This window comes from Canis aureus, chromosome 12 (genome assembly GCF_053574225.1).
Source record: "Canis aureus isolate CA01 chromosome 12, VMU_Caureus_v.1.0, whole genome shotgun sequence".
In the NCBI taxonomy this organism is placed as follows: Eukaryota; Metazoa; Chordata; class Mammalia; order Carnivora; family Canidae; genus Canis; species Canis aureus.
The window spans coordinates 31,621,814-31,647,442 of record NC_135622.1 but is presented as its reverse complement, the minus strand read 5'-3'; the positions used below and the strand labels follow the sequence as shown (position 1 = coordinate 31,647,442).

General features: G+C 36.7%; 1 long non-coding RNA gene across 16 annotated transcripts in view; it reads right to left on the bottom strand.

Annotated features, from left to right (window-relative positions):
- The window catches only part of LOC144280927 (uncharacterized), a 764,680-nt gene that overhangs the window by 476,525 nt on the left and 262,526 nt on the right, over nucleotides 1-25,629 (bottom strand). For 10 of the 16 annotated variants that reach the window (XR_013349373.1, XR_013349371.1, XR_013349372.1 and 7 more), the window contains 2 exons: nucleotides 6,999-7,124; nucleotides 5,296-5,390 (listed from right to left, as the gene is read on the bottom strand). This is a non-coding gene — a long non-coding RNA (uncharacterized LOC144280927). Of the gene's footprint in view, nucleotides 1-5,295; nucleotides 5,391-6,998; nucleotides 7,125-8,265; nucleotides 8,450-9,369; nucleotides 9,473-25,629 lie in introns of all 16 variants that reach the window. The other 6 variants (XR_013349369.1, XR_013349367.1, XR_013349359.1 and 3 more) reach the window with 4 other exon arrangements.

Sequence of the window (25,629 nt, the reverse complement as noted above, 5' to 3'; positions counted from 1 at the left end):
ATACCTTAATTATCTATTAAGGTATATGAGTTGCAAGTGCTTGTTTTTTTATGTTTTGATGTGTTTTATTTTTTAAATTAGATCAACTTACTATTGAACACCTTTCCTGATATTGTTGCAAGTTTCTGTTGAGTTCAGATTTTGAAAAGAAAGGTTTTTTTTAAATTCTTTTAATATTTTGAGAGCCTAACAAAATAACTTTTTCACAAGCTGGCTACCTGAACAATGTCATATTGTTCTCTCTCTAGAGATAATCTTTATGAATTATTCAAATTTACTATTAATGACACAAAAAGATGGCTCCAAACAAAATTGCTGATCCTTGTTTATACACACAAAGGGATTTGAAATCTAAGTCTTCACACTAGCACGGTTTGTGAAATGTCATTCCATTATGGGATAACTTCCTGTTCTATAATTTGGGTCAACATCTGAAAGAAATCATTATATTATTACAAAATTCTACAAAAGTGCCCTCTTTCCAAAAAACTTACCGTTTACCAGATTTGGGGCAAAAACCTCAGAAACTCTGCCTTGCTCCTTTCTTTAAGACTCTTACTATTGTCCTATTAAGCTGTAGCTATTTGTTCACGTCTCCCCCAACATTGGATCATAAACTCCTTAGGGCAGGGCCCATGCATAAACCATCTGTATAATCTAAAGAGCTTAGCACCTAGAAGGTGCATCAAAAGTATTTGCAGAAAAAAATAAAAGTGTTTGCAGAGTTGAGTTTACATAACTAAAGTGATGTATGGCTACACTCTTACAACTTCATCCTTTCTATTATTAACCTCCTGTGGAGACGGAGAAAACACCCCAAAGAGCATGCCCTTTCACCAGCCATAAACACCTGCTCAACCTGACTCTTTCTGAAGACCAGGACCTGCTATCCTGTGTTCTAATACCAACACAACTATGTAAAGACATGGCAGAAAGAACCAACACATTCAAGGGGTCAGTAGCTTGCATGACCAAAAATTCCCATTTTCCAAGGGCAGGCCTTATTAACACACATTGTCCTAGTATCCAGTTTGGCCTAGTGTATCCCTTTCACCCTCAAAAGTGTTGTCTTTTACATGATAAGCTTTACAGTCCTTTTATTAATACCCATGCTTCAACTGTGTCCTTTTTCCTATACTTGGAGCCTTGAGGGGAGGTTCTGGAAACACCAATGATATGCAAAATTGTGCAGGGAACAAAGACAGGATAACTGGAGGTTGAGTGGGACATTTTCTGTTACCCTTTAATAGTACCTAAAATCCAAAACTGAGAATTAATAGACATAGAGTATATCATATTCTATTTTATTTTATGGGTTTATTTATTTTAAGAGAGGAGGAAAGGAGAGAAAGGGGGTATGTAGAGGGAGAATCTCAGGGCTCAATTCCACAACCCGGAGGTCATGGGCTGAGCTGAAATTAAGAACTAGACCCTTAACTGACTGAACCACCCAGCTGCCCCCAAGTATGTCACATTTCAAACGGAATGGCCATCATCAAGAGTCAGAAATCCATGTCACAGCTCATTAGGAAACAGACAAACTTGCCCCAATACTCCTAATTCATCAGTCCAGCCCCCTCCAAACCCTCAGCCCAAGCACTCCTTTTAGCTTATAAACTGAAATGGACAGAAGGAAGAAATATAGGAGTCCTGAGTTATTGGCTAGACGGTGGTTCAGAAACCTAAGCAGAATATAGACTTTCCCAGTGAAGGAGGAAGCTCCAGGAAATCATTCAGAGAAAAGGAGGCAATTTGGGAAGAGACCATGATCTCATTCCCCAAAGGACATCTGCTTATGCAGAAAACCTTGAGATCTTCTCCACTATGCCTTCAGAACTAGGGGAAGAAAAGTGGCAAGAGAAATCAGGTCAGAGAGAGGAGGAACCTGTGGAAGACCTACATATCCTCTGTTTGGAGTGGCAAAAAGTATTTCTTCCTTCAGGATCATATGGACACAGCAGAGAAGCTAGGCTTAAGCTGTCCTCCCAATACCAGACCCAGCAAGGTTGGCTGCCAGGACAGGTGCATTCAAAGAGGTCGAGTCCAAACCAGAACCATATTTCAACCAAAGACAACTGTGTGGTAAGGAAATACCATGCTTTTCACACACACTTCCACAAAGGGTCATCCCAAATACATGTGCACTTCCAGAGAGACAGCCTTTGGACTCTTATCACACAAAGGCCATCAGTGACTTGGCAGTATTGTTCAGACTTACTGGTAACAATGAAGATGCCACACAGGGGCAAGTTAAGGAAAATATACTAGTATCTTTCTCCTCCCCACTGACCAGTATTACTGTGTAAGAGGAGCTAGAAAAAGGAGGAAGACAGTGATGAAGAGCCCCAGGGGTAATATAACCCTTCTCGCTCTAGGTCATCCAGAGCTACAAGATTTAAATTAGAGAGGAGATTAGAATTCTAAACCAAAAAAAAAAATTTTTAAGCTAGAAGTGACTGGGAAACCTCACATACTGCCCAACTGTGTCATTTAGGATGCTATTTGATAATAAAATTTGAAATCAAGAGTTGAGGGAAATAATTAGAGCAAAGTAAAACTTCAAATTTGTACCTTACCAAGTTGAGCTACAAGAATTCAAAATCAAGATTTTTTTCCTCTAAGTTTGAGCTTCATAAATTAATCAAGTGCTCAGAGACAAGTGCTCAAGGTTTTATGAGCCTGGAAAGATATTCTGGCTTAGTGTCCAGCAAGGACTGACTTCTAGCCTGCACCCTATGTTCATGTTCTGCACATTAAATGGCTGCTCAGTAATTCATGAATTCGTATCAATGGCTTAATTTAACAGATTAGAACCTGGCTGTGGCCTGTTTGTTTCCCCAACCAGTTTCCAAGGTCATGCTTTCTCTCCTCCAAATCTGAGTGTGCCTAAGGCTTGAAAAGATTCCCAGCAAGAAGGACACAACCAAGGGTGTCCTCTATTACATAGCCTAACTCCCAGGTAACAATACTTTGTCTTCATTTTCTGTGTTTCCCCTACATTCAGATGACTCAAGATTTGAGAAAAGAATACTCTTCCTTATAAAAATGCTGAGAATCCCTCTCAGGAAGGGTAATCTAAGGGCCAGATTTGCTGCACTTTCAAAGGGTATTCTTTTGAAAACATTCTGAAACACTATATTAAGTCTATAAGTTTCAGAAATGGCTCTGATAAAAAAGCAGTTTAATCTTAGCATCAATAAGTTTAGCAAAAAGTTTAATCTTAGCATTAGTAAGTCTCTAACCCAGACTCTCTTGGAACTGGGTTCCAACAGGCCAGAGGAATATAAAAACAGTTAAGCTCCATCAAAAAATAGTTAAGTATTAAAGAATTATCTTAGATGTGAGAGCCTTGAACCCTTCTTCCTTTCTTCACTATACCCTTGTCCCTATGAGTTTTGTAGCAAGGTTTCTATAAGATAGAAGTCAAATTAGTGGTTGGTCAGGGGTCACAGATTTCTTGGCTCCCGATTTTATCTGGAACTTGGAACTAACCCCAATGTTTCCATGCCTCTCCTGGCTTTTGACTCAGCAATATTCAATTTAGTGTGTTCCACTGTACCAAACTTTTTGGTCCACAGCTACCCACAACTCCCATCATGGGAGAAAGATTAGTAATAACAATTCTCCACAAGTATTGTAGTCTAAATTTAAAAGAAAGAAAATTCTTTTCCATATATTTCCAATGCCTCTCAAATTACAGAAGTGGCTATAAACTCTACTTATATGTAGTATCAACGCTTTAAGTTTCAGGAAATATGCTGTAATCTTAACCATCCCCCCACACACATACATACACATTTCACCATCACAACGACCACCCCTACCACCAGGCCAAGTATACAATTTGGAAAACAAAATGCCAAATTCTGTTACTCACCAGATAGCTAAGAAATAGACAGGAAAGAAGCTCATTAAGCAGAATATACCACAATGAGCAAAACACATCATAAAATGTTTGAATAGAACTTTAATAACATAATCTGAACCAATATACTTATACTTAATTTGGTTTGGGTAATTTTATTTGTTCTACCTAAAAATCTGTGGTGCTTTCTTGTGCGTTATAAGTAAGAATGCAAATTGGCATAGCCACTGCAGAAAACAGTATGGACATTCCTCAAAAAATTAAAAATAGAATTACCACAGGATCCAGTAATTCCACTACTGGGTATTTACCCAAATAATACAAAAGCACTAATTCAAAGAGATATATGCACCCCTATCCCTATGCTTACTGTAGCGTTATATACAATAGCCAAATTATGACACAGCCCAAGTGTCCATCCATAGATAAATCGATATAGAAGAGGTGGTAGATGTACACAATGGAATATTATGCAGCCATTAAAAAGAATGAAATTTTGCCATTTGCAAGAACATGGATGGATCTAGAGGGTATAATGCTAAGTGAAATAGTCAGAGAAAGACAAATACCATGTGATTTTACTCATGTGGAATTAAAGAAACAAAACAAAGAGAAAAAAGAGAAACAAACCAAAAAACAGACTCTTAACTCTAAAGAACAAACTTATGGTTGCCAGAGTGGAGGTAGGTAGGACAGGAGTGAAATAGGTGAAGGAATTCAGACTGTACTTACCATTATGAGCAGTAAGTAATGTATAGAATTGTTCAATCACTGTATTGTACATCTGCAACTAATACAACATTCTTGACTATACTCGAATTAAAATTTAAAAAGAAAATAAAACTGACCCAAAACATCTGTGATGTTTTAAGAAGCAGGAAAGAAAGTTAAAGGTATTATACTGTCCATGTACACCCCCAATCTGGAATACTTAGAATTGAACTAGCCTCTTGCTAGTACTCTTCCCTCTGTCTTTAGCATCATTTCACCACCCCACAGTCATATTCTCAAGAGACTTTCAGGAAGCCTCTAATATTCTTAGAAAAATTGCAGCATCCATTTGATGTGAAGAGAATTGTGCTTACTGAAAGACAGGTTGCTTAACATCCTCAAAAGAGCCTGAGCTTTGCAGTAAAGGCAGAGTGGGGTGAGCTCCTGCCTCTAAATATAAAAATTTCGGTTTCTTACCTCTCTAAGCCTCAGTTACTTTATCTGTAAAATATAATTTGATCTCACCTCTGAGTGCTATAGTGACCATAATAATATATGTGGAAGAGCTAGGACACAATAATTTTTTGATAAATGCTTTGCATATGAATTTTTAGCACTGAAGCTGAAACCTAAAAGCAGTTTCTGGACGTTTTAATTATATAAAACTTAATATCATTAAAATCTGCTACATAAGTGCTTCGGTTCCAGAGATCTCATACCTCATCAGCTTTCCCTCTTTTCTTGTTAATTTTCAACTATTTACCCTCTGATTTTGGCTGGCAATTCATAAATTGTTATTGGCCCTCTCAATCACCTGAGGAAACAACAAGAAGATTTGTTTGTACACAGCTCAAAACATAATCAAGATTCTGATAATCTGCTATGCTGAACCCCAGGAGACCATAAGAAGAAAAGATGATGAGTAAGGATTGCTTCTTTGATCACATTTTCAACAAAACAGCAAAATTCAGTACTGTTTAGCAGCTTATAACTTTTAACAATTTATATTTGTAATAGAAACAGTATTATTTCCAAGACCTCTTTTTCACTATTGCAAACAAATTCTGCTCTTCTAACCAGCTACATGGTGATAACATTTAAGCAAGGAGCAGTCAAAAAGGTATAAAATACAAGTGACTGAGATCACTGTTGCAGTGAGGAGGGTAGGGGAAAAATATTTTTCAAATGTTATGATGGTCCTCTCCTTGTACCCCTGTCCCCATTACAAAGATAAACCTCTTATAGGCCAATTATAAATATACTAGAGAGATACAAGCTTGGTTACAACAAAAGCCTTTAAGGCTGGATAGGCATTATCTGCTTTTAACAACCCAAACAATGATCATGAAGAACTGCTGACTTAGAAATTGAACTCTGATGACCCTCTGGTCTAACCACTCACTCCATACAGAAATTTCTCTTGTAACAAACCACTCCAGTGGGAGAACTGCGTTAACTTTCTTCCAGGCAACCCATCCTATCCTTCTACAGCTTTAAAACTCAGGTCAAGCTCAGGAAAACTGGGCACTGAAAATTTTAGAACTATAGAGCTACTTTACATCACAGGCAGGGTCTTGAGATGAACTGCCAGAGGACAAATAAGGAAGAAGCAGACTTCTGGAGCTCCACTGACTCCCAGTTAGGTGCCTATTTGTGAGGCCTAACATTAGCAGCAGTTCTACCACAGGCAGAAAGTGGCTCTCCGAAGATGCCGGTTATCAGCCGACAAGTATGCCAAGGTTCAAGAGAAGTGAGGACTTCCATCTACTCTAAGGGATCTAAAGGGTGGCTCAGCCTGGTGTTTAAGACTGAATTTCAAAGGGAAAAAAAAAAAAAGATCTTGAACCCCTTTCTTTAATCTTGCTTAGTCTAGTCAATACCCAATTACTCGAATGGCACTAAAGTTTGTGGCGCCCAATCCTAGACCAACAGGGTGTATGAAACATGAAGTAAGGCAGGCCTCCCGCTCGATCACCACTTTTCCCTCTGTAGGGGAAAGACCCACTTAAGGTGACTTCCTCCTCAATGTCAGAGAAGGAGAAGGTTGTGCAGCAGAACCAGCTTTATTGCCTGCTGCCTTGATAATTAAGATGATATGATGTTAACTAGAATTATTGTGATCATTTTGCAATACATACAAATATAAAATCATTACATTGTACACCTAAAACCAATATATTTTATGTCAAATATTATCGTCAATAAAAAGAAAATGGCCTTACATTTAACTTCTCACATGAATTATCTAATGCAAAATTTACCTCCAACAACTGAAACAGCAAGAAAACTGGACTTTACGAACCAATTATGGTGCCCACGTCTTACTCATTTTTGTATTCCCAATGTCCAGAGCAGCACCAAGGGCACAGGCACTTGGCAGACATTAATTAGGCAAAGGACTAAAATGTGTTCAAACACTAACCTTCAAAAGTATTTCTTCATATTGGAGATTCTCAGAATCAGAGGGTTTTCTGCACAGTTTTTCCATGTCTGCAATAAGGTTTTTCTACCCAACTATTTGCAGAAGGCAAGCCCGAAGAGTCCCAACCTAAGAAGTTCAAAAACAGGAGAAACAGACATGAGGTAAAACAACACATTCTTTGGCGTTTGTTCACTTGATCTATGTGCAATAGAACTTTTCTTATTTATATATTTAAAACATTGCTCAAATAGGATCTATTTAATAGAGGTTCAATTTCTTACTACAGATCCATGTGGACTGCTGTGGAAGTTGGGTAAAATTTACCTCTCATTTTGGACTTTTTTAAAGCCAAGTTGCAACAGCATGGTTCAAAAAACAAGGTAATTCTTTATGCAGGTGATGTGAAAGTAAGATGTAGAAAATACAGTGATGGCTTCTTAGGGATCATTTAGCCACCCCTAAGGGGGTACATCAGAAATATCTCCAAAGGGTGTGTGTGTGTCAAAGAGAGACAGAGAGAAAGAAATCTCCCTCAGAGATTCTTTTCAAATAAAACATAAAACTCTGCCTATAGGTGGTGTCAGACCACATCTCCAAGGCCTTCCTAGTGCTAACATTTGAAGAGGATAGTAAAGGGGATCCCTGGGTGGCGCAGCGGTTTGGCGCCTGCCTTTGGCCCAGGGCGCGATCCTGGAGACCCAGGATCGAATCCCACGTCAGGCTCCCGGTGCATGGAGCCTGCTTCTCCCTCTGCCTGTGTCTCTGCCTCTCTCTCTCTCTCTCTCTCTGTGACTATCCTAAATAAATAAATAAAATATTTAAAAAAAAAAAAAAAAAGATTTGAAGAGGATAGTAAAAATAACAACACCTATTTTTAATGTGATCTTTTCAAACTCAGGTATGAGATCACTCCCCTGTTTAGGGGCTAGGGAGAGAGATGCCAAGGATGCACCCCTTCAGGACAGCCGAGTTGGGATGCTCTGTCGGCTGCACTGCCTGCCCTGTCCACTCTGTTGGACCACACCAACGTCAGCAGCTTCCACTAGTTCCCAGGGAAGGCCCTCACACTAAGCCTACCTGGGACGTGTGGCCTGTCATCATCACGGAGCAGATGGCCTTCAGAGACTTCGACTTTTCGGGCGTAGGGGCTGCTGGCCCTCTCCCCCAACCCTGTCCTGACTTAGCTCCTAGTAGATTTTTTAAAAGGTCTTTAGGTCTTGCCCCAGTCAGGCAAAAATAATACATAAAATTTTGTAGGGTTTCTCACCAGCATGTGCTCAGCACATGGATCCAGAGGATGAAGGATTACTAAACATTTGGCCCCATTCTTTAAATTCACTGCATTTCTGTCCTGTATAATTTCTCTGGGGCATAAAATGGTTAGAATTGCTTCAGATTGCTTTTTCACATGGATTTTATACATGGGGTTCCTCTCCAGGTTGAGTAGGTGCCTGATAATTAAAGAATATGTAGTAACTGAAGGTTTTCTCACTTTCATTGTACTCAGGGATTCTTCCCCATAGAAAACTGTGCTTTTTTCCTGACAGTATATGGTTTTCCCCAAATTTCATTCTGGTTTGCAGTGGTCTCTTTGGTTCTAAGTTGAGACTCCTGGTCTTCACAGATGTCTTAGAGAAATCTCTCTGGGGCCCTCAGTGCTTCCTGTTCCTCCAGGGTGAACATGTTTGGGCTTTAAGAGGTGAGACCTCACTGAGGCCAGGTTTCTAAAGATCTCCAGCGTCACATCATTGTACAGGATTTTCTGAGTAGAGGTCAGCAATGTCCACCCCTCCTGGGATAAGTCCACCACCACTTCCTCAAAGGTCCCCCTGTCCTGTGACCAGGTGGTCATCAAGCAGGAGCCATCGCTTCCTGCTCCACGTTCCCCTCCTGAATACAGGTGGGGTCTTACGCAGATACAGTGATAAAAAGTTGCAAAGTGTCTCCTTTTTAACAGACAAGGACAGCAGATATCACCAGTTTAAGTCTTGATGGTGCTGAAGGTCCTCCCCACAGACCAGAAAAGACTAGCTGCTCGGATGCCAGGAGCCGTCTCAGTGTGGCTGGCCCCAGCCTCCGCTGTGGCTGCCTGTTTCCACTTCCACTTCCTCCACTTCCTTCAGGTCTGGGGGGGTGGGCGTGCCTGAGGCAGAGGGGTGGGGGGTGCACTAAGCCGCGGAGCAGGACCGGGTCCCATCCCCTACGTCAACAAACTGTCAGTCCCGTACCAAGGCTCGAGGTCCTTTTGCCTAGCCACTGCCTTCTCTTCTGGCCTCTTCTCATTCCATGCACCCGCCTACGCCCTACACTGACACCCACCACTCGCCAGCTTCACCTCGGCCACACTGAGCCTCGGTTTCCACGAACTTACAGTAGTAATGCTCTCACATCCCGGCAAATTGACAGCACATTCCTCTGGACAACCTCCTCCAACAATTGATAATGAGGCATTAAGTTTGTCAACCAGCTCACTTCTAAAACAAAAGACATTATTCTTCAAACCGGTTGTGGACAGATGGATAGAGCATGTTCAAAATAGGAGTATAGAATATGAGGATAGGCCACAATAGGTGAACAGTATAGATGAACCTAAAAGACCTCATTTTTTTTTCCTTCCACGTGCAAGGAGAGGTTCGTTATTAAGGATCTAAAGAACGTAAGGATTTATTCCATAAGCATTGGGTGACAATGATCTCTGTGAGGAGGCAAAGTAAATATAACCTTATTATATTGATGAGATTGATTATATAGTCATTTTCCTTTTAAATTCTAGTTTACTCACAATCCATTTCAGCATCTAGTTAAACTAAATTAACATGAGTCCTGGATAAGCCTCATATATCTCACTATTACACAGCAGTCTCAAAATTTGGTGTGCTTATTTTGTTATTGTTTGCTTGCTTAAAGTGGGCTTCATTAAGGAAAATGTGCATATTAAACAATTTTTAAAGTTCTCTAGAGGTCAAACTTCGTCATAATCAATGTTTACATCTCTTGAGAGCTAACCAAGCCTCCATGAACTCTTCAAATCTGAGCTGATACTGACAAGCATGCAAACTGCCATGAAGATGAGGATCTCATGATGGGTGGTTTTCCATTTTCTTGCTGTAACACACTTTTCTCCATTTGTTTTTATAGTACTAAATGTCTCCTAATGCAAGGTCAGGAGCAAAGAAGAGTTGCCGGGCAAAGGAAAGGCAGTAGATCCTTGCCTACAGCATTTTTAGACAGCAGCAATTAATTTCCTTCATAGTTTTCACACCATACTCTGATTCAGTCAGAATATTGCTATTAGACATATTGATCCAACTGGCATTAGATTTTAACTGTGAAATGAAGAAAACAGATGTAACTTACTTTTCTGTTAACCTAAATGATACTTAGTAATTGTTTGAGTAAGACACTTATTTGAACTCCCTGAAGTTAATCATTTGACCAAAAATTCTTAGGCCCTAGCAGGTAATCCCTGACTTTTTTTTTGCAGGGAAAAGAATATGGCCAAAGTAGTTCTACACATCTCTGAGTTGGGCAAGTATGTATACCCTATTTTGTTTATTAATTTTAAAAGGTGATCTGTTGGGGCACCTGGTGGTTCAGTTGGTTAAGCGTTTGCCTTCAGCTCCAGGCATGATCCCAGGATCCTGGGATAGAGACCCGCATCCGGCTCCCTGCTGAGCAGGGAGCCTGCTTCTCCCTCTCCATCTGCTGTTCCCCCTGCTTGTGCTCTCTCACTCTCACTCTCTCTCTCTCTTAATTAAAGAAATAAATAAAATCTTTTTTTAAAAATGGTGACTTGTTTTTTGATATCTTTCCTTGACTTGAGAGCTGAGAATCAATAAGCATGTGATTAAAAAACATTAAGATATAGATATTAGAGTTAAAATGATTGCTATCAGGAAATCCAAAGATAATCAAACTAATGTCATGGTTCTTTAATTCATATGCAACCCTTACTCACTGCTTTATGATTAAAATGCTCCTTTGGAACTAAATTTATTTTTTCCCTCTTTGCAGGATGATCGATGATTAGGGTTTTATTTGCAGTCTGCCAAAACTATCCATTTACATACTACTGACCACCCTCTGCAATAGTGACACTTTTATTGATGAAGCTCAATTTTCTATTAAGAACTAGAAGTGAAATATTATGTGTATGTAAGTCAGTAAATAAGAGACAAGTGACTTTGATGGAATAATCTAAAGCAAAAACAATATTTTAAAAAATGAAGCAGGAAGATAGAGCATTCCTTTCTGACTCCTGAATGATGAAGCCAGCTCACATCCACTGAACAGTACAGGGAGTTCATAAAAACCTATCACATTTGCCTTTTGTTCCCCAAATGTATCCAAGTTAGTTCCCACTTCCCTATTTTACTACCTCTTGCTCTGAACTTTCCTAGCACCTCAGTTCACCCCTACACACACTTTTATGCATCATCCACTTTTTTTACTCCATACCTCAGGCCTAATTTCCCACTAAATCCTCTTCATCAATCATCCAGTAGAGACTCACTGCTTGGACTTCCAGTAGATACAACTTCATCTCTTCTGAGGCCTGACTATTGTCACAAGTAAAAGAGTTTATCCTTAGCCCCAGAAAATACATGGGCTGAATAATCCCACCCTAGTCGCTCAAGTTAGGAGGAGTTGATGGTTGATTATTTAAGCAATGTAGGGCCATAATTACAAAGATTGGAATGACACAAAAAAGAAGAAATATGAGCTTAGGAAGGGAAAAAATAAGTTATCAACACCTACTATTTGGTACTGATAAACCCATAATGACAGGTCTGATTTTTACTGCAAACAAAAAGGACATTAAGAACATAGAGAAAATGCAAACGCCCACAGATATTTAAACTTTTTTTTTTTTAACATTTTCTGGGTCTGTATTATCCTTGGAAAAAGAGACATTCTCTGATTAACATATCTGATTGTTTTTTATTCCATTACTTCCCAGACCCTCTCCAGGCAAAATCATATGGGGATTCTGAAAGTCCTACTTTACTTTGTTCAATCTTATTTGTTTTATGTCATATGATATAGTTTATATGATTAACATGGCGATTCTGATGCTCCTGTGTACTGCCATGTGATCTCTCCCTCTTCTGTGTGCTTCACAACCTTGCTTCCAGTAATTTTGTGTTTATTAATCCTATATTTCTCCTTGTGGTTTTGTCACATATGGCTGTAACTGGACAATATAGTATTAGTTTTGCATTATTTGAACTTCATGCAAATGGCATAATTCTTCTGAAAATTATCTATTTGCTCTGAAACTCTGATTCATGCAGGTTGGCCTATAGAGCTAGAATTCACTAATTCTCAGTCTTGCATTTTGTCTTACTGTATGGATACACTAATTTTCAGTTCAGTTGGAGTTTTGGGTTACCTAAAAGATCTGGGGTATGAGATTAACACAAGTATTTAAATTTACAAGATATTGTCAAATAGTTTTCCAGAGTCTTTTTATCAACATATGCTGTCGATTATTGTGAGATATGTGTTAAAATACTCCACTATGATGATAAATTTGACAAATTCTACTTATAGTTTTGGTGGGGTGGCCTTGTCCCTAAGTTCGTAGAAGTTTTGAACTATTATAACTTCCTAGTGACTTGAAACTCATGGTTAAGGAGTAATTTTTTATGTCTCTTCTAATACATTATTTGAACTTTAGGTCTTAAAGTTTATTTGGTGTGATATTAATATAGCTTCTTTAGCCTTCTATTAGCCTCCTGTATCATTTTTTCGAACTTTTACTTCCAATTTTTCATGCCCTTATGTTTCAGGTGTGTATCTTATAAACAGCCTGTATCTAAGATGCTTTTATATAATCTGTAATATTTTTTAACTGAAAAATTTAATCAATGTACAATTACTATTATTTCCTACTTTCTAGTCCTTATTCATTTATTTTAAAAATATTTAATATGCTACTTATTTGTGCTTTCCCTTTGTTTTTTTACCTTCTTTGATTTTGCCAAATATTTTTCTGGTTTTCAATTTTATTCTTTGATTATTTCTATTGTGTCTTGATTTTCTGTTTCACTGATTTTTTTTTTTTTTTTGCTCTTGTCTGTTACTTCCTCCCACTTCCTTTTTTAAATTAATATTGTTATTCATTTGTTAATATCTTAAGTTGTATACTTCATTAATTTTCAACTTTTATTTTTCTCTAAGAACTTAAGACTAAAAAATTTTCTCAAAATATTACTTTTGAGTAATGTACTTTTGAGCCTCCCACAAGTTTTCCATGAAGAATTTTTATTTTCTTTCAGTTCTTACTACTTATTTTTAATATTCATTATGAATTTTTCCTTGATTTTTGAGTAATTTAGAAAATTATTTTAATTTCCAAATAGTAAGAAAATTATCTCTCTTTCTATTTTTAAACTCTGACTTAATTGTACTGTGTTCAGAGTTCTGGCCAGCACAATAACGTTGAAATTTAATGGAAACTTGCTCCACTGCCCAATGTAACCAATTTTATAAATGACCTACTTATAAAAGTTTGAGAAGAATGTATATTCTCTAATGTTGGACACAGAATTCCACATATTTTCATTAAATCAAGTTTGCACCTGTCTGCTGTAATCTTGTGAAAAGTTTGCTTAATTTTTTGTCAGGTTTTCCTACCAATAATAGGGAGAGGTAGGGAATTTCTCACTATGGTGGCCGTGAGTTTGCCAGTTGACATATATTTTGAGACTATTTTAATACTTGCACACGTATTTGGAATTGTTATATTTTCCTAATGAAACCAAATTTTTCTCACTGTGCTGTGACTTTATGTATGCATTAGGCTTTTTGGCTTAAAATCTTTTTTTCCTTTTCTGATATTAATATAGTACAGTAGGTTTCCTTCATTAGGAATTTCTTAATAAATCTTTCTCTATCTTTTCACTTTCAACTCTTATGTGTCCTTACACTTTTGATGCATCTTTTGTAAACGACATTTATCTGAATGATTTATCAATTTGCAATCTCTGTCATTCAAATGGTGAGTTAAATCCGCTTATATTTATTATAATTATTGACATAGTTGAAAAGATTTTTACTCTATTTCTTTTTTATGTTTGTCTCACTTCTTTTTTCCTGTTTTCCTGCTTTTTTATTAAACTTTTATTCCTTTTTTATTAATGTGCTTTTCCCCATATATTGGTTTTAAATTTCTATTCATTTAATGATTACCTTTAATATTTTACCACACTTGCTTAACTAAACAAAGTCTAAAGTTAAACCATCCCTGAACTTTAAAACACATTAGTATTGATCATATAACTTTAAAATGCATTAGTATTGATCCTTTCCCAATTTATATATTATTACACACTTCCATCATTATTTTATTCAAGCAATGTTTATCTGGATTGTTCAAAAGTTGTTTTTCTTTTGTTTTTGTGATTGTTTTTGCATTGTCTTCAAAAATGATCTTTAATTTTGGAGGTTTCATGAGAACAGATTTCTTATAATAGGCTTCTATTTCTTGTTTTTTTTTTAATCTTCAAATGTCTTTTTTAGAATATATTTGACATCATTTACATCATTTTTAACTGTAAAAATATTTACATCATTTTTAATTGTTTTCAGTAGAAGTATTATTTAGGGAAGTTGGTTCTTATTTCTGCAGAAATAGAAGAGCAAATCACAAAAATCTTTAAATATTTGTAAAATAGGACCTAAGGAAGTAAATTGAGAAAAATAGACACTTTATAGTAAGAATTGCCATCTTTCATATAAAAAGATAATCCACCTATTAGTTGAGCCTGTGTTTTTAATTAGACTGATTTGTAAAGCTCTTGCCTTATTGCATGCTCTGTTTCCCAGGTGGGCATTGGCACACATTCCTGATTTGGCAGAGAAAAATTATAGTCTGGCTTTGAAACTGAGCCTGAGTAATTGATCCATATGAACACTGAGGCCATGGCCCCACCTTCCTTAGCAGCATGTGCTGACCAACTAAGCCATCTCACAAAAGCTGACCACCTTCATAGATTATTCCCAACAAAAAAAACAAAGCTAATTTTTTAAAGATTTTATTTATTTATTCATGAAAGACACAGAGAGAGAGAGAGAGGCAGAGACACAGGCAGAGGGAGAAGCAGGCCCCATGAAGGGAGCCTGATATGGGACTCGATCCTGGGTCTCCAGGATCATACCCTGGGCCGAAAGCAGACGCTAAACTGCAGAGCCACCCAGGGATTCCCCCAAAAAAGCTAATTTTTATCCTTAATTTCAGCCATAATGATTATGTACATGCAGAAATATAGCTGATAAATGCACGAGGACTAAACCAGAAAAACATCATTTCCATTATCAAAGTAATAGCTGACCCAGATGAGGACCATAATTGGATGCCAAAACCACCAAAATTCACTGTTTCTCCTATCATCCTACAAATTACATATTAAATGCAAAGAGGAAAGTACATTTTACAATGGAAAGATATCTTACATTAAAAACCTTAATCAAGTGTACAAACTTGACATCACCAGCTATGGGACAACCTGATGTCCATTGATGCAATAAGAAATATCAACATTATTTGAGCAGTACTTTGCCAAAAACAGTTAGCCAGATTCTAATCATGAAGGAAAAACAGTTTTTGAGGAAAAATTTATTTAGTTTCAGAATAAAGAACATTCTACAAAATGATAGATCAATACTCTTCAAGAAAAAGTCAATGACATTAAAAACAAACAAAAAAAAGCAAGCAAAATGTTCCAGATTAAGAGATTAAAGTCACATAACAACCAAATATAATGGAAGAACTTTGACTGGATCTTAGATTCTTAAAAGACATTTCTCCGGTTGAATATAGAGAGCACCCTAGGCGATGCTGTTGAAGTAATATTATAGGTGTGAGATTGGCTTCATAGTTATGCAAGAGAATAACTTGTTCTAAGGATTACAAACTGAAGTAGTTAAGGGTGAGTGTCATGATGATTGAAACTTAGAATAAAATAAAGAGCGAGAGATTAGGGGAGCACAAGGAGAAAGAAAGCAAAGGTAGTAAATGTTTACAATTGAATGAAGAATATATGTGTTCATTTTCTTAAGCCATAAAGTTTTTCAAAATAAAAAGTTGAGGAAATAATGTGGATGACCCATTCTCTTCCCTTCCTTCACTGAACAAGAAATCTAATTCTGAAATGGAGCCTAAGAGATTTAGGTAGATAGAATATATTTCAGAGTAAAAATTCATAAATGGTGAAACAAATGTCTAAACAAATTACAGCAACTCCTTATGGATCTAAAACTTTGAGTGTGTGATTTTCTAGGATGACTTGATGTTACAATCACTCAAACTAAATGTCTGGCTAAAAGCTAACACCTCAATATTCCCTCCTGCTTAGGAATTTCTGATCATTAATTTACATTAAGAACATTTATTGGGATCCCTGGGTGGCGCAGCGGTTTGGCGCCTGCCTTTGGCCCAGGGCGCGATCCTGGAGACCCAGGATCGAATCCCACGTCGGGCTCCCGGTGCATGGAGCCTGCTTCTCCCTCTGCCTGTGTCTCTGCACCTCTCTCTCTCTCTCTGTGACTATCATAAATAAATAAAAATTAAAAAAAAAAGAACATTTATTATCTTATAATTAGTTAGGAATTTAACGGAATAAAGTGTTATTGAGACCTTTGAAACTATTCAATATCTCTAGAATAGTTTAGAATCCAATTCTAACACCAATGGATTAGGGAAACAAATATTTTCCCCAAGCCTAAAATCAATTTCTGACCAATCTGAACTGTTGAATCATTTTATGCTAAAGACATAATTAGCTAAGAATGTGCATTTTAGGGGCATCTGGTTAGCTCATTTAGTAAAGCATGCAACTCTTAATGTTGGGGTCATGAGCTTGAGCCCCACATTGGGGGTAGAGATTACTTACAAAACAAGAAAAAAACATTTAAAAAGGAATATGTGTTTTAGTTTGCACATTATGCCATCTTGGAAGAATTTGAGACTGTTTAAGGCTGATTATAGATTAATTTTTAGCCTAAATATTGGCAATATGTTAGGGATAATAAAAGCTATTTGAGCAAATATATATTTTACAACAATACAATACTGCAAAAAAGTAAGGTGATTACAACATAAATTATGAAACATGCAAATTTAAAGGAATGTCAATTTCTAATTCTGCAAATTCTTTATTTGCATTAAATATCAACATTCATAAATCATTTCTATAACTACCAAAAATGGCCCTATTGGTTAAAACAGCTAATGCTTTAAGCAAATTATCTACAAAAAGCATACCAACAGTATATACAGCTTGAAAATATGAAAATTTAAATAAGTAATTTTGCCTAGATATTGAGTTATTTAAATGATAAAGAAAACAATTATTGGAGCAACTGGGTGGCTCAGTATAGTAAGTGTCCTACTCTTGATTTTTGACTCAGGTTATGATCTTAGGGTTGTGAGATAGAGCCCCACGTCAGGCTCCACTCGGCGTGGAGCCTGCTTAAGATCTCTCTCTCTCTCTCCCTCTCACCACCCACTCCCTAAAAAGGAAAGCAATTACTTTACCAGGTGACAATTCTTAAATAGTCCATGGAGACACTAACTCAAGACTCAAATAAAGCATTGTATCCAGAAAATGCCTAAATCACCTAAGGAACTCTTGAAATTGTTTTTAAAGATTTCCAGGATTGAAGATTTGTCTTGTTGATTAACACTTTTTTATCAAGAGCTTCTTCCTTCTGCTACTACAAGTTATCCCTTGTTATGTTTAGTACCATTTTTCTTATTTAAACTAATCTGGTCAAAACTATGTGCTGATATGGTGCAGTCATACCAATCAATTCCAGGTTATTTCAATTTGCTGTAAAAGGACTCATTTTCAATTCTGTTTTCTTGCTTCTCTGTATCTGTCTTGCAGTGGAATGACTGACTGGTAGAGCCGGAAAGAACTTTTAAGCCATATTGTTCAGTGGTTTTCAATATGGGTGCTGAGAAGGCTTCATGATTTTCACAGATATATCTTCTCTTTCTCCCAATCTGCAATCCAGTTTCCCAGAAAACTGACATTCACTGTAAAAACTTGAGGTCTACATTTGAGGCTCATGTACTTGGTTATTCACTTTTATTTAATTCTTAATCTTTTCAATTTTTTTTCTTTTCCTCTATGGGCAATGCCAAATTTCTGAAAAAGCCATCAAATTTTAATACTGTAAAACTGGACATATATGCATAGTCCAAAAAAAATTTATAGTTCTCAAGTGAAGTGCTGACCAAAAAGTAATTACAGTAAAATTTATTCATAATTTATGTCCCAGATGTTGTACTTTGGTTATTTAGAATGCCTTGAGTAAAAAGAACAAGAATAAAAAAGAAAGAGTAGCAAAAACAAGAAGCTGAGAGCCATGCTGCTTATAAGAAAGATTTCCTAAGAGTAAACAATTCATTTTTAAATATAAAAAATTCGAATTGTGTTTATTTTAATTTAATTAATCTTGAATAAATAATATAGTGACAAAATTCAAAAATCAAAAAAAGTATGAAAATGTCCACAGTATAGCATCTCTCCTAGCCTGGTCCTCTGTCCATCAAGTCCCCCTCCCTTGCTCCACTCCAAACAAGGTAACTGTCATTATTGTGTTTGTCATTCCAGAACAAATTTATACTTAAAAATATCAAATTTTACAATATGTATTTATCTACCTTCCTCCATTTTGCATGAATGTAAATATTCTACAAATGCTGCTCAGAAAACTTATTTTTTCACTTAATACAATATACCTTGGAATATTTATTGAACCTGGCACCTTTATGTTCCTGGCACCCTTACAGGAAGCTATAAGAGAATTACACAAATTTCTACTTCTAATTCTCATCACAGTATTCTTCTAGAAGTTGTCATAAACTAAGTTGTCAATAACTGGGCCATATTTCTTCATATGAACAACGTTATAATTAGAGGATTGTTTCCATGACCAATAACCAAATCAAATAAATTATAATTATGACAAAGATAGAAAAGGGACTTTTAAATTAGTGTTAAATAGTTAATATAATTATTTCTCAAATACCATAATTATACACATATAAATACAAATTTCCAAATGATTATATAAGCTTGCAAACACTTTTTTTTTTTTTTTTTTTTTTTTTTTTTTTTATGATAGGCACACAGTGAGAGAGAGAGAGAGGCAGAGACACAGGCAGAGGGAGAAGCAGGCTCCATGCACCGGGAGCCCGATGTGGGATTCGATCCCGGGTCTCCAGGATCGCGCCCTGGGCCAAAGGCAGGCGCCAAACCGCTGCGCCACCCAGGGATCCCTTGCAAACACTTTCAACATAAATTTTACCTATCTAAAAATACAATCAGGGGATCCCTGGGTGGCGCAGCGGTTTAGCGCCTGCCTTTGGCCCAGGGCGCGATCCTGGAGACCCGGGATCGAATCCTACATCGGGCTCCCGGTGCATGGAGCCTGCTTCTCCCTCTGCCTGTGTCTCTGCCTCTCTCTCTCTCTGTGTGGCTATCATAAATAAATAAAAATTTAAAAATAAATAAATAAATAAATAAATAAATAAATAAATAAATAAATAAATAATAAAAATACAATCACTACAAACACATTTGATGATGTTTTTCTTGTCTTAGATTTTTTAAGATTTTGGGGTTTTTTTTGCATAATTCTGATTCTTGAATTCTTCTTTTTTGCAAAGTCGCATGCTTTTTTTCCCTTGGTAAATGTCTTATGCAGAAGAATTCAAAATCATTTCACTGATACTATTCTTTGAAAAATAGCCATTAAAATAAGCATTAAAAAAAATTATATATATATATATAAGTCTTTTCAATCAGGGCTTCAGTTTTAAGAGTTTATTTAAACCTCTCTTAAATTGATCTTTTTGTTCTTATTTTCCTTTGTCTTTATCTTTTAAATAATTTCAATTAGGTCTTTAAAGGGAAAAAGTTGCATGAAATCTCTGGGCAGAGAATGTGAAAGCTGTGGGGTCAGGCTCATGATCACTTGCTTTGGCCAAGGGTAAATGGAGCAGAGCAAGTGGAAGGGGTGCTTGCTCTACATCATGAAGACGTCTTTTTTTTTTTTAACTGCCTAAATCACTCACTGTGTAGCATCTCAAATAAATAAACAAATATGGATGAACAACATTGAAAACCCTTTGGCAAAATGGAATCAATGAAGTAATCAGCAGGAATTGCCTGTTTTATTTTTTTTAAGATTTTATTTATTTATTCATGAGAGATACAGAATCAGAGAGGCAAAGACACAGGCAGAGGGAGAAGCAGGCTCCATGCGGGGAGCCCGACTCGGGACTCCATCCCAGATCTCCAGGATCAGGCCTTGGGCTGAAGGCGGCACTAAACCACTGAGCCCCCCAGGCTGCTCAGGAATTGCCTGTTTAAACCTGATTCTTGGCCAGAAATTACTTATGGTTCCTAATTTTTTGTCATTTCTGTTTTTAAAGACCTAAAATACAATCTCTAAAGACATTAAAACATTAATTTTTCACTCAAAAATAACTATTTTGATCTAATGATTTTAAATGTGGCATGTGGTGATTATTAGTCCTGTGTATAGGTTCACTACAACAGGAGTCTTAAGAAAATTTTTTCTTTTGAGTACTCACATCACCCTTTCTGTTCCTCTTACTCATCAGCCCTGCTCCCCAAAGGTTGAGTATCTTCCACTGCTTCTGGCCTTCCACAGCTCTTTACTAAGAACCACTCTTTCCCTGAAAGTTAAGGACCTCCAAAATGGCCAGCCCATTTTCCAATATTTAATCAGATCCTCCCTTCTCCAGGGAAAGTGCATGATTTGGGGGTGATGAGTACTGACTGGAGAACCCAGAGCTGTCAAAAATGCAGAATGTGAAGCAAGTGGTTGAGCCAAAAGGAAGAATGCCAATAGGATTACACTTGCATTATTACAATTACATGCTACCACTGATTGTAAAACATCAGTGAATTTGGTTGCAAGTTTGAGTTTCTGACACAAAAGTCAAATGGGTGTTAATGGCCATGATCCTGGCAGTGAACCTGAGCTCCTGGCACTTCATCTTATTGGGACAACACAAAATCATTCTCTTCAATATGACAGTTCTGCAGGGAAATGTTGAGAGTTGTTTCTAGATGCATAGCTTTGAGTGTGGTCCTCAGCCCCTTCAAAGATTTCGATACTTTTTTATATGCCTGTGGTTTGTGGTTTTGGTAAGCTATCCAAGGTAAATTCTGTTGTTTGCAACTAAAACTTCAAACTAGTAAATTCTACTTCACAGAGTTGTGAGGCCCCAAAGAGATATTGTAAATTAATTGATGTAGGTTGGTATTATGATAAGTTGTTAAACTTGTGCTTAAAAGAAAGGATAGCATTTAGTTCTGTTAAACACAGTTGACTCTGTAGTTTATTTTACTTTTATTGTATGGCCTCTCTGAATAACACCTTATATAATTTGGGCCATTTGAGAATAGTGAACACTAGCTAAATACATATTACAGTATTGGATTTACTACGAAGATCCTTACTTAAAATATATTTAAAACCCTTCACTCAAGCAAAGTTTTAATCAAAGTAATTTTCATTATGGATTTATTTGCACTCAGCAATCCTTGCAGTGTTACCCATCTGAGTCTCTGAGATATAAGACTGTCAGGACTTTATAGGCAGGCACCATGCATCATTCATTATTGTACCAGCACTGGGCCTGACATTTGATAGATACTCAATGAATGCTCAAATAAGCTAAATTATAACCAGAGAGGCAATAACCTGATCACTGTATCAATTTCATTTGCCTTTAGTAGAGGCATGCTATGTATGTGTGGAAAAGTTTCCACTAGTCACTTGGTGTTTAACTCTATTTCCTTGTAGACATTTTTTAAATTCCAAATGATGAGCAACCTCTCGATTCTGTGTAATATATAAGCGATAGATAAAATAGCAGTATTATTTTACTGAAAAAAAATATTTTATGGCAAACAACGCATTAAACTCATCTCTTTCCCTTGGGGCTAATAAAGAGGTAATTATGTGTACGTGTGTAAAATGTGCAGCAACTTAAAAACAAGGTCTTTATGTGTGGACCATAATTGGTTGCATCTACCTAGACAGACCAATAAGAAGCATGAATACCCTTGAGATCATCACTAAGAAATCAAGTTAATTTCTTCTGGGTTGTTTCATGGTGATCAAGTGACTAAGCTGACAAAGTAGGAGGAGAGAAAAGAATGCTGATTCATCTGTGAAATGACCATCCCTTACATAATAATTTTTGTTCAAAGGGCCCTTCTGTACAAATTTAGCAGAAGTGCATTTGGATGAAATTCTAACGAGATGCTCCCTGATGATCTCAACCATGAAACCACCAAATCATTCCGTTGGAATGTATTATGATTCTCTCTTCCTTGATGCTCTCATTTCATTATGGAAACTGATGCAAAGGTAATGAGCCATCTTACATAGATTTTAGTTAAATGCCTTACTTTAAAGATTATTTGATCTGATCATAAAGAAGAAAGCTTAACTTTATTTCAAACTTTTACCTTTATAATTTTTTCCCCAAGGAGAATTATAGTTCCTAGCTTGCATCTAGTGTATGTAAACACTTACTATCTTTAACATCTCAAATATCAGAAGGCTTCTGGTGTTTACTTCCATAAGGTAGCCAGCAGGATGTAGAATATTTCTAAACTCATCAAAGAATGGAATACTTTATATAGAAGTACAGATTAAAGATTAGGAACTTTCCCTTTGAAAAGATAAAGGCTAAAAGGAGGCTTGTTTGAAATGCATAAAATCATGTAAGTGAACATAGACTGGGTTTCCAAAAGTAACAATACTAACTGCTGTAAACTCAATGTGTTCCCCCAAAATTCACTTGTTGAAATCTAGCCCCCATTGTAATGGTAATTCAGGGTGGGACCCTTGGGCAGTAATTAGATCATGAAGGCAAAGCCCTCATGAGTGAGATTAGTGCTCTTATAGAAGAAACCCCACAAAGCTCCTTGTTCTTCCCTTTGGCCATGTGAGGAAAGGAGAAGACAGTCATCTATGAAGCAGGAAACAGGCCCTAATCAGACACAGAGTCTGCCAGCACCTTGATCTTGGACTTCTCAGCCTCCAGAACTGGTGGAAATAAATTTCTATTCTTTACAAACCACCCAGTGTATGGTATTCTGTTACAGCAGCCCAAAATGACTAAGATACCTTCTAGTGCCTTTTCTGTATAAACTCAAAAATTTTTTGGACAAATAAAGGGATACATAACTTTAACACAGTTGAGAGAGGAACAAAAGTCTCCAGTGAGAACTCCTTTCTTAATAGTCACTCCTTTACCTATTATACTAAAAATTGATTGGAGTTGGCAAGCTTCTTTTTAAAACCAGAAGCAGTCCCAGGAGAGAATCAAAACCACTAAACATTCACACTATAGTGCAAGCTATCATATTTCATTTATTCTAAACATTTAAAATTAATACATACTTTTAGTAATACCTCCTCCAATAAGCAGATGCTTCCACTGCCATTCCTACCAGCTAAACAGAATCAAGCACCCAAATTCTTCCTTCCCATTACTTATAATTGAAATATAGGCTCCCATGGTACCTTTGACTGGTGAAGCCCAGGTGTATTCTAGGTGCTAAGGAAGCTGGTGGGAATTTCAGTTCTGACCTCAATAACAATAAGGCTATCCTCATAACTAGGGGATTTCCTCCAAATATAAAAAGACTAATAAAAGATGATGGGACAACTATGACAAACATCCAATAAAAAGCAATAGGTTAGGACTCACTGTCCTCATTGTTCAAAGAGATTATGTCAAGTAATAAGATCACAACCAGGCGATGGCAGACTTCCTAGGACATTCTTTTCCTGACTGAATGTTCAAGTATCCCAAATTAATACTTTTAAAGAGAATATATCCACACACTAGATGACCAATGGACAGATTTTAACACGTATAGGCAAACTGTTTTCAAATCCACTAACTCTGCTTTAATGCAAAAGTAGTGAAAACTATGTCTGAGGATGCTATCACAATTACATATGACATCACCATGACACTTCAGCTTCTAACGAAGCCTTTGAAACAGGATCTAAGGAGTTGGATAAAGAAGTTGAACTGCAGTCCTTTGGATGTTTCAGAAAGCTTGCAGCATATTTGATCATTGCGGACAACCAGAGCCTTGGTATTCACATATGTGGAATTTTATGCACAATACTTAAAGCATGAGTTGCAAATGGGCAAAAATCTTGTGTTCACACCATTCCAATGGGCACTGGCTACAATTGTTCCTTGGCAGAGAAGAAAAAAAGAAAGCCTCTCTCAGCTGTCATTTATTCTATTCTCCATCCTTTTTTCTCTATGTCCTAGTTTGCAGGCCTGTTTTTGCACAACTATTTTTAAAAATGACAACAACTACAAAGCATGCCAATGACTGATATGACCAAACAGGATTTCCATACTGCTGCAGTCTTTGTTGATGCCCTGACACACATAGGACAGGCACTTTTGGGTATGGGCACTTAAGATTTCAGATATAAAACAGTCCTCAAAACAGTGGAAATCAGTTACATTCTGTCAAGTGAGTAAGGCTGAGAAAATACTAAAGTAGGTTTTGGGTCTCTTCTGTTCATCCAACGTGGCTACTGTTGTTTTCTAAGTGATTCAAAGAGCAAATGCATCTTACATTCACACCAGGTACCTTGAATACAAAATACAAATTAAATTTTTTAAATCTATCTCTAATAAATAATGGTAAAATTAGGAAATGGTTCTTTGGGGCATATACTAAGGGGGCACAGTGACTTTAAAGGACTTTAATACGGGATAGCTGGGTGGCTCAGTGGTTGAGCGACTGCCTTCGGCTCAGGGCATGGTCCCGGAGACCCAGGATCGAGTCCCACATCGGGGTCCCCTCGAAGAGCCTGTGTCTTCTCCTTCTGCCTGTGTCTCTGCCTCTCTCTGTGTGTCTCTCATGAATAAATAAAGTCTTTTTAAAAAAATAAAGGACTTTAATACTGAGGTTCTAAATGCAGACATACGGATATCTAAGTCAAAATCCTTCTTAATACTATAATGCAGAAAATTGGTCCATATTATACAGAATAGTTGTTTTGTTCATCTATATAGGCTATGCCTTATTGTAGTACAATTATAATGAAACTAAACTGGGGTCTAGAAACAACCATTCAAATAACTATCTGCGACCATCAGTGTCAAATCTCTTGGAAAAGTTACTCCTTGTTTCATTGGCAGGTGAATCTAAAACTATAAAAATTGTGAAGTGAGCAAGATCCTAAGAAAGAAAAGGAGCCAGGTATCTGTGACTTAAGGGACTAGGAGTTACCTAACAGTTTTCTAAAACTATTGGGTTTTTCTTTTAAAAATCTAATGGATTTAAAAAAAAAAAACACACACAAAACTAATAGAATTTAAAATATTTCATATCAATTTAAAAAATAAACTGAATTTGCATCCAGGCATTGAATTTGGCTTCCTTATTCTGAATCCTTGAAAAATAGTTCCAGGTTATACTCAAACATTAAATTTGCCACCGAGAAGTTAGTGTTCTTAGACATCACCCTGTATCTTGAAAACATTTTTTGTGCCCCCTAATTCTGTCATTTTCACTCTACCCTAGTCTTT